Source organism: Scardinius erythrophthalmus (genome assembly GCF_964197995.2).
Source record: "Scardinius erythrophthalmus genome assembly, chromosome: 18".
NCBI lineage: Eukaryota > Metazoa > Chordata > Actinopteri > Cypriniformes > Leuciscidae > Scardinius > Scardinius erythrophthalmus.
Window position 1 is genome coordinate 13,698,247 of NC_138238.1, and position 9,308 is coordinate 13,707,554.

Consider the following 9,308-nt stretch of genomic DNA (forward strand, 5'->3'; position numbering starts at 1 on the left):
AGTTAGCCTATTTTTGCTAAACTACGCCAGCACACTGGCGTACTAGGCGGATGAAACCGAGTTGCTCTGGGCAAAAGGCGAGAGAGGAAATGCCATGCCATCGCCTCGGTGCTCAAATTTCCCTACGTGTAGACTGCTGCTGTTAAAGGAGCCGTTACCAATTTCATATAGCTCTCTCCATTTGTGTTATGTAGTCATAGTGCTATGTGAGAGAACAAGCTGTTACATTCGCCTTTGCTTAATCGTCTGAAGCCTGAAACGAGACACCCCTCGCTGCAGCCTGAAGCATGATGACGTAGCTGGATCTGATCCAATATATAATGGATGGTGGCAGATTATATCTAATAAGGGGAGAACCAGAACCTGTCTACGGAGAGCCTGCGCACTCCCTATTAAGTCCTATTGTACAGAATTTTGGTTGTAGTTCTACCACAGTTCCATTGGGGGCAATCGCCCATGAGTGCAAAATGAATGGGAGTCTATGGGGCTAGACGGCTAAATTTGTCTCTTTCACTAGCCTGGGATCCATGATCTGGGATTCACAAGATCTATGGATCCAACATGGCCGCAGACGTGTTTGCTCATTTTTGTCTTGCACAAACGGCAATAGTTGCTGAACACCATTGTGTACACATAAATCTCTGACCCATCGTCTTCTTCCTCGTCGAATTTCTTCGCTCTACATACGTCATCTGGTATAATTGAAACGATTGGCTATGAGCTACGTACAGGCGCATTTGATAGACATTTGTAGCGCCCAATAAACGGCTCTGGGCATTCGTAAACCACGCCTCAAATACGAGAAAATGAACATGTGGTTCCCAGACCACGTCTCAATGAGAAGAGGTCTGACGTTAGCCAGGCTACTCTTTCACTCGATTGCCGTTGAGAAATCTCAGATTTGATTGTAGGTTTTGCAAGTTCAACATGGGTTATAGGTGGAAAGTTGAATGAACGAATACTTATGTCCTTTCGATTTCTTACAGGTTGAGTTGTTGTTGCCCATAACACGCTAGCATTCTGCTAATTAATGCTGATTGGGCAAAGAAATTACACATTGCTGGGTGTTAGATTTTTTAGAGTCACTTATTTGCTTTGAAAAGTCTTTTAAAATGTCAATGACGTCATACACATCGTACGACCAAAGATACTGCTTACGGCAATCCTTCAGTCACTTTGGTGCTTTCGCGCTCTGCACTTTCTTTTCTCTCAAGAAATAGGACAACCCTTTGCCCACTATTAGAACAATTTATCATTGCACACCTGCGAGGCATTTTTCTCAAGGTGGCAATACTATACCATATGTATCCTGTATTTCCTAACACAAGAATAACACAAGTACTCAAATTCCATTTATTTTCCATGTAAATTTCACAGTACATAACCATAGGCAGATAAAAGTGCCAGCAACCAAAAAAAAAACTTGGGTGAAAAAGTCCGCCTTAACATTCTGGTCCCGCTTCGGATGCCACAATGCCATCAATTGGTATCTCTGGTCGTAATCAGTCCTTCACTGACCAATCAGTGTTCATTAGCAGAATGCTAGCGTGTTATGGGCAAAACAACCATAGACAGTAAAAGAAATAGACACAGCGACCCCATTGGATTCAACGGAGAAAAGTGAAGTCAATTAGAAGCACTCACTTCCTGATGGCTGAGCGTACTGCGCAGACTCAAACTAAGCTTGACGACGTACAGTGAGGAAAATAAGTATTTGAACACCCTCCTATTTTGCAAGTTCTCCCACTTAGAAATCATGGAGGGGTCTGAAATTGTCATCGTAGGTGCATGTCCACTGTGAGAGACATAATCTAAAAAAAAAAATCCAGAAATCACAATGTATGATTTTTTAACTATTTATTTGTATGATACAGCTGCAAATAAGTATTTGAACACCTGAGAAAATCAATATTTGGTACAGTAGCCTTTGTTTGCAATTACAGAGGTCAAACATTTCCTGTAGTTTTTCACCAGGTTTGCACACACTGCGGGAGGGATTTTGGCCCACTCCTCCTCCACACAGATCTTCTCTAGATCAGTCAGGTTTCTGGGCTGTCGCTGAGAAACACAGAGTTTGAGCTCCCTCCAAAGATTCTCTATTGGGTTTAGGTCTGGAGACTGGCTAGGCCACGCCAGAACCTTGATATGCTTCTTACAGAGCCACTCCTTGGTTATCCTGGCTGTGTGCTTCGGGTCATTGTCATGTTGGAAGACCCAGCCTCGACCCATCTTCAATGCTCTAACTGAGGGAAGGAGGTTGTTCCCCAAAATCTCGCAATACATGGGCCCGGTCATCCTCTCCTTAATACAGTGCAGTCGCCCTGTCCCATGTGCAGAAAAACACCCCCAAAGCATGATGCTACCACCCCCATGCTTCACAGTAGGGATGGTGTTCTTGGGATGGTACTCATCATTCTTCTTCCTCCAAACACGTTTAGTGGAATTATGACCAAAAAGTTCTATTTTGGTCTCATCTGACCACATGACTTTCTCCCATGACTCCTCTGGATTATCCAAATGGTCATTGGCAAACTTAAGACGGGCCTTGACATGTGCTGGTTTAAGCAAGGGAACCTTCCGTGCCATGCATGATTTTAAACCATGACGTCTTAGTGTATTACCAACAGTAACCTTGGAAACGGTGGTCCCAGCTCTTTTCAGGTCATTGACCAGCTCCTCCCGTGTAGTTCTGGGCTGATTTCTCACCTTTCTTAGGATCATTGAGACCCCACGAGGTGAGATTTTGCATGGAGCCCCAGTCCGAGGGAGATTGACAGTCATGTTTAGCTTCTTCCATTTTCTAATGATTGCTCCAACAGTGGACCTTTTTTCACCAAGCTGCTTGGCAATTTCCCCGTAGCCCTTTCCAGCCTTGTGGAGGTGTACAATTTTGTCTCTAGTGTCTTTGGACAGCTCTTTGGTCTTGGCCATGTTAGTAGTTGGATTCTTACTGATTGTATGGGGTGGACAGGTGTCTTTATGCAGCTAACGACCTCAAACAGGTGCATCTAATTTAGGATAATAAATGGAGTGGAGGTGGACATTTTAAAGGCAGACTAACAGGTCTTTGAGGGTCAGAATTCTAGCTGATAGACAGGTGTTCAAATACTTATTTGCAGCTGTGTCATACAAATAAATAGTTAAAAAATCATATATTGTGATTTCTGGATTTTTTTTTTTAGATTATGTCTCTCACAGTGGACTGGACATGCACCTACGATGACAATTTCAGACCCCTCCATGATTTCCAAGTGGGAGAACTTGCAAAATAGCAGGGTGTTCAAATACTTATTTTCCTCACTGTAGATGTCACGTGAGCAACCTGTCTGTCTTCTAGTAGCTGTGCCAAGATAAATCTGAATCATTCCCGGAGAGTGTGAGTAGGAGGTGTCCATGAGCTAGGAGAAGGAGCAACTTTTGCTAAGTATTCTGATTAAATATTTTGTCATTTTGCCTCCACGTCCCCCCGATTGCCCACAAGCTTCTCCTCCTGTCTATATGGTAATTTCTCTACTGTGCGACAGAGAGTCGCATGGTTATGACGCAATCGTTAGCCTATTTTTACAAAAACTGCTTCTATGGGGCCACAACGTAAGATACAAGGTAATGGAGCCTTTTATACATTTTCGTGTTTCTTTAGAAATAAATAATGGACAAATGGAGTCTTTAAACACCTCAGATGTAAGTTATTCGCTGTCAAAGTGATGCCAAAATGAATGGGAGTCTAACAGCAGGTGGGGGTCTGCTAATCGATGGCGGCGCCCGGGGAAGCTTCAGTGTTTTCTGAAACATTGCCCCCCTGGCAACAATAACTCAACCTCAACCTGTAAGAAATCGAAAGGACATAAGTACTCGTTCATTCAACTTTTGACCTATAACCCATGTTGAACTTGCAAAACCTACTATCAAATCTGAGATTTCTCAACGGAAATTGAGCGAAAGAGACAAATTTACCTTAGTAGGGCGGTTAAGCGCAAAAATCGATCACTTTGCGATAAAAGCATCAAATTTGGTAGGAAGGCTCACAAAGGGGGTCTGATCAGATTTAGGACCGTAGGCGCTTGAAATTTGACCCCTGGGGGTCATGGCGGCCATTTTTCAAAATGGCCACCAAATATGGATTTTGTAATGGGAAAATGGATTAAAAGCTGCCAGAAACATAAAATGCAATAACATATTTCACCATAAATACATGTAAACATGAGCACACTTTCACATAGAAGGTCTTTAAACTCTTTAAAATTTGCTCCTGTAATACTAAATATTACTATACATGGGTTAATGAATTATCTGTATATTCATGTTATGTGATCAAAATTAGACATCACAGTGACAAGTGATTAAGAGCTGATCTTTGTCTGGTCTCTACCAAAGCAATTCACCAATGGTGATACAATAATTCCTAATAAATGTGGCCTCTATACCTTTCCTGTCATCTAAACGTGCAATCTGTAGAGATATCAGGAGTTGTTTAAGTTCATCAAATTTGAATAGATTCTCTGCCAGATTTTTGTAACGTTCAGTATTGACCTGCCCTTGACAATTTGATGGGCATCTGAGTGGCTCTTGAGTATTATTCTGACAAGTGAAACACAATTCCCAGTTATTTGTGTTGGGGGATCAGTATATCCAGGATTAAATAATTTGAAGGTTTTAGCCATTGCATTGGATCACAGTAGTTCTTGTGTAGTGGTCTTGTAGTTTTAGTTTTTCTTATGAAGTGGAACTTTATTTGAGGTCTACTATTAACTTAAAAGATGTGTGCTAATACCTTAAAAAATATTGGCTACTCTATTTCACTTAACTGGCACAAAAAAGATTAAATCGATTGTAATTGTGGTAATCATGCTAATCGTGCTAATTTAATCACAGTAGTTCTTGTTTGTTTGTTTATTTATTTCAACAGGGACAATGTGCAAAAAACATTAATTAAAGATGCCTTGCACCAGATTTAGCCTAAGCTAGTTTCCATCTGCAGTCCCTGAGCAGGTGAATTACAATACAAAATATACAATATAAAATGTATTTGACCACTCAAATGCAACTATTAATTCATTCAATCAACCATACACCCATTACAGCCACCAGTCCTAATATAATCATACCAAATTTACTACAATAAAACATCACTAAAAATCATATATACATACACAGTTATCTATGCTGACATGACTGGGTTTCCAATAACGCTTTCCTTGTATTGCGAGAGAAGTCCTTTAGGTCTAAGGAAAGTTTCAGACTCTGTGGCAGTTTGTTCCATTCTTTGATGCCTTTAAATGAGAAGGCTGTCTGTGCAAAAGCCGAGCCACGTTTAGGCAGTCTGCAGTCATTGCGACTCGTGGACCTGGAGCTCCTAGTCATCTGTTCAGAACAAAGCTGGACAAATGTTTTCAGGGGTGGAGGTGCAATATTATTCAAAATTTTAAAAACTAATCGCACATTGGCATACACAATTATATTATCAAAGTTTAACATGCTGTATTTTCCAAGAATCAGACAGTGATGGTATCTCAGTGGCTTTTTGTCTAACACTTTAACAGCTTGATTATATAAAGATTTTAGAGGTTTTATTGCTGTTTCACTCGTCTGTGACCAACAAGAAATACAATAATTAATATGAGGAATTATCATTGCCTCCAAGTAAATTTTTGCAGCATCATGAGTCAGTGTATTCCTAATATGTCTAAAAACAGACAAACTGTATTTTAGCGTGCAGCAGATTTTCTCAACATGTTTTTTAAAAGTAAAGGTTGAATCCAAAATAAGGCCTAAATATTTAAATTCCTCCACTACTTTTATTTGACTCTGATTTGCATAAATGCATGGGAAGGAGGACTGCAGTTTTTGAGTTTTAGTAAAATACATTGCTACTGTTTTATTTACATTCAGCGTAAGCGAGGCAGAGGAAAGCCAATTCAAGATGTTTCCCATAACATTGGTAAGTTTATTAGCTACACTGGTCGCATCATCGCATCACTTCCATGTACGTAAACTACAGTGTCGTCCGCGTACATCATGTCCACATCACCGCACATCGAAGGGAGATCATTTATGTAAAGCGCGAACAGCAATGGGCCAAGAACAGAGCCTCCCTTGTGGGACACCCATGTCATTAGTCTTAGATGTTGATAACTTACTTTTGACTCTTACGCACTGGACACGATCACTGAGATATGATTCTACCCACTGTAGTGCTCTTAGAGACAAATTATAGTTGCTCAGCTTCCTCACTAGCACAGAATGGTTGACCGTGTCAAACGCCTTGCGTAGGTCCAAAAACACGGCGCCCACGACCCCGCTCTTTTCCAGCTTTGCCTTCACCACCTCAATAAAGTAACAACATGCAGTTTCGGTGGAATTGTGTTTTCTATATCCAAATTACATGGGATGTAGCATATTATTTTTGTTTAAATGTTCTTTTAATTGCTCCGCAATTACTTTCTCTGTAATCTTTGAGACAACAGGAAGTATGCTAATCGGCCTGTAATTGCAGACCTCATGTTTGTCCCCCGATTTGAATACTGGAGTGATTACTGCGGTTTTGAAAGCAGTGGGAAAAGAGCTCTCTTCTATTGATTTGTTTATCAGGTATGTGATGGGAGTTACAAAACTGTCTTTATATTTTTTAAGAAGAGCATTGTCCATTCCCCAAATATCTTTACTTTTAGAATTTGTCAATGATTGCAACATTTTATTTATTTCAAATTCATTTGTCAATTTAAAATATAGCATATTTTGTTCATGTGAAATACAGTCAGATGCTCGTACATAATTATTTGAGTCAATGTTTTGAATTCCCAGTTCTTTGACTGATTCTATAAAGTAATTATTAAAATGATTTGCCACTAGTTGAGCATCAGTTTCCAGATTTCCATTAATATTAATTTCTCATTTATGACCTTTACAACTCTTCCGACCAGTTACTTTATCAATGGTTTGCCAAAGTCTTTTAGTGTTTCCTTTTGCTTGTTCAATTAAATTCATAAAATTTTTTGCTTTCGTTCTTCGTAACAGTGTGGTGACTTTGTTTCTGAGCTCCTTGAGTCTGTCAAAAAGCCCGTTTTCAAGGACTTTTTAAGTGCTGCATCTCTTAGTTTCATTAAATTCCACACCGTCTCATTCATCCAGGGAAGAGGTGTTTTACTTTTGATTTTCCGAGATGATTCTTTGGAGTATTTCGATAGATCACTAAAGGTTATCATGAAGTCATTACTTGCTGATTGGCAATTTTTGTTATCTGATTCCATTGAATTTGTTCTATTTCATTATAAAACAATTTCAAGTCTCTATTTGAGATATATGAAGCCCCTGAATTGATATCAATTCTATTAGAAGTTTTATATCTCGTTTTTGATAACCTCCTGACTATCAAAGTAAGGTTGTGGTCAGATAGTCCAGTTATCAGGTTATAGGATTTTGCAATCCGTTCATCTCTATTTGTGAATACAAGATCAATCAATGTTTGGGATGATTTTGTTATACGAGTTGCATTCTTTATCATTTGCACCATGTGAAACTTAGTTGTTATTTGTTTTAATTTTTTCCTTTTCCTTTTTTTATCTAGCCAATTGATATTATAATCTCCTAGCAAAATAATTTCCTTATTGTTACATTTTTTAAGTATCTCAGTGAGATGGGTAAAGAAAATGTCCTTTGCCGTTGGAGGTCTATACAGCACAATAACCACAAATGATATTTCCGGTGAGAGTCTGATGGTTAAACCCACACATTCTATAGAATCACTGAGGTTTTCAATTAATTTACAGTCAAACCTCTCTTTCACATGTATCATTACTCCACCAGTTCTTGTGTAGTGGTCTTGTAGTTTTAGTTTTTCTTAAGACGTGGAACTGTATTGAGGTCTACTACTAACTTAAAAGATGTATGCTAATAACTTAAAAAAATATTGGCTACTCTATTTCACTTAACTGGCACAAAAAAGATTAAATCGATTGACTAAATGTAGTAATCATGCTAATCATGCTAATTTACGTTTTCTTGTGTGGAAAACTCGGTCTACAATGTGATGTGTAGGCCTACCTACTAAACCACTTGCAAATAATCCAGCAGGACTCAACAGTTCTTAAAATTAATATTTCTAGTCAAGGTTAGAGCATTTGGAGAGCAAATAATTGACTGAGATTAGCTTTGGGTGGTAGCCGTACAAGAGCACAGAGTTACAATGAAACAAATAGGATGAATTGCAGCTAGTTTAGATAACCAGCCTAAATGAAATTCTGTGGAAATGTACACCTACTTTATTTCACAGAATCCTAACTCTAAATTCCTGCAGACTAAAATCTATTTTATGTTATATTTGCCTGAGTTATGTTTGCTTACTTGCAGTATTAGCCTACACTATTTTTACTGAGTAACAGTGAGAAACACATTCAACTGACTTTGCCTTTATCTCACTTGTAGTCAAGAGTAAAACATCCCACCAGTTCCCTAGATTTTAAAGAGAATAATATTTAACTGTGGCCACCACAAGATGAAACCTACTGACTGAATAAGGAGGAGTCACTGACAAACTACTAAGTAAAAATGATGCGTATTAGTATATGCACACAATTTAATATTAAATATTTAAATATACATTTAAAAAGTACATAATTTCTGATAGATATCATAACCTCTTTTCCTTTTATCAACTAGATTGATTAATGATCAAATGTGCAACTTTTTTAATTGTTAATTTCTGTCGTCTATCCATTATGACATTATGAAATTTGGTGGCCATTTTAATTTTTTTTTAAAACATATATTTCTTATATTATATATTATAGATCTTATATATCTTATATTTTAAAATTTAAAGACCTTCTATGTGAAAGTGTGCTCATGTTTACATGTATTTATAATGAAATGTGTTATTGCATTTTATGTTTCTGGCAGCTTTTAATTCATTTTCCCATTACGAAATCCATATTTGGCGGCCATTTTAAAAAATGGCCGACATGGCCCCCAGGGGCCAAATTTTGAGCGCCTACGGTCCTAAATCTGATCAGACCCTCTTTGTGAGCCTTCATACCAAATTTCATGCTTTTATCGCTAAGTGATCGATTCTGATGAAAATCTGCGCTTAGCCACCCCACTATTAATAACACTTAAGAAGTGGAAAATCTGGCCCTATTTTGTTTGTTTTGTTGAAATCACTAAAATCAAACTTGTAAAACTTGCTTGCTGAGGCAAAATATACTTTGCAACACCCCCGTATTTGATTTAAATTTACTTTCAATCAATGTTTTCGAGCTGACCAAAAGTGCAGTCCTCTGTCATAACATTTTCAGATAAATGTTAAAAACAAG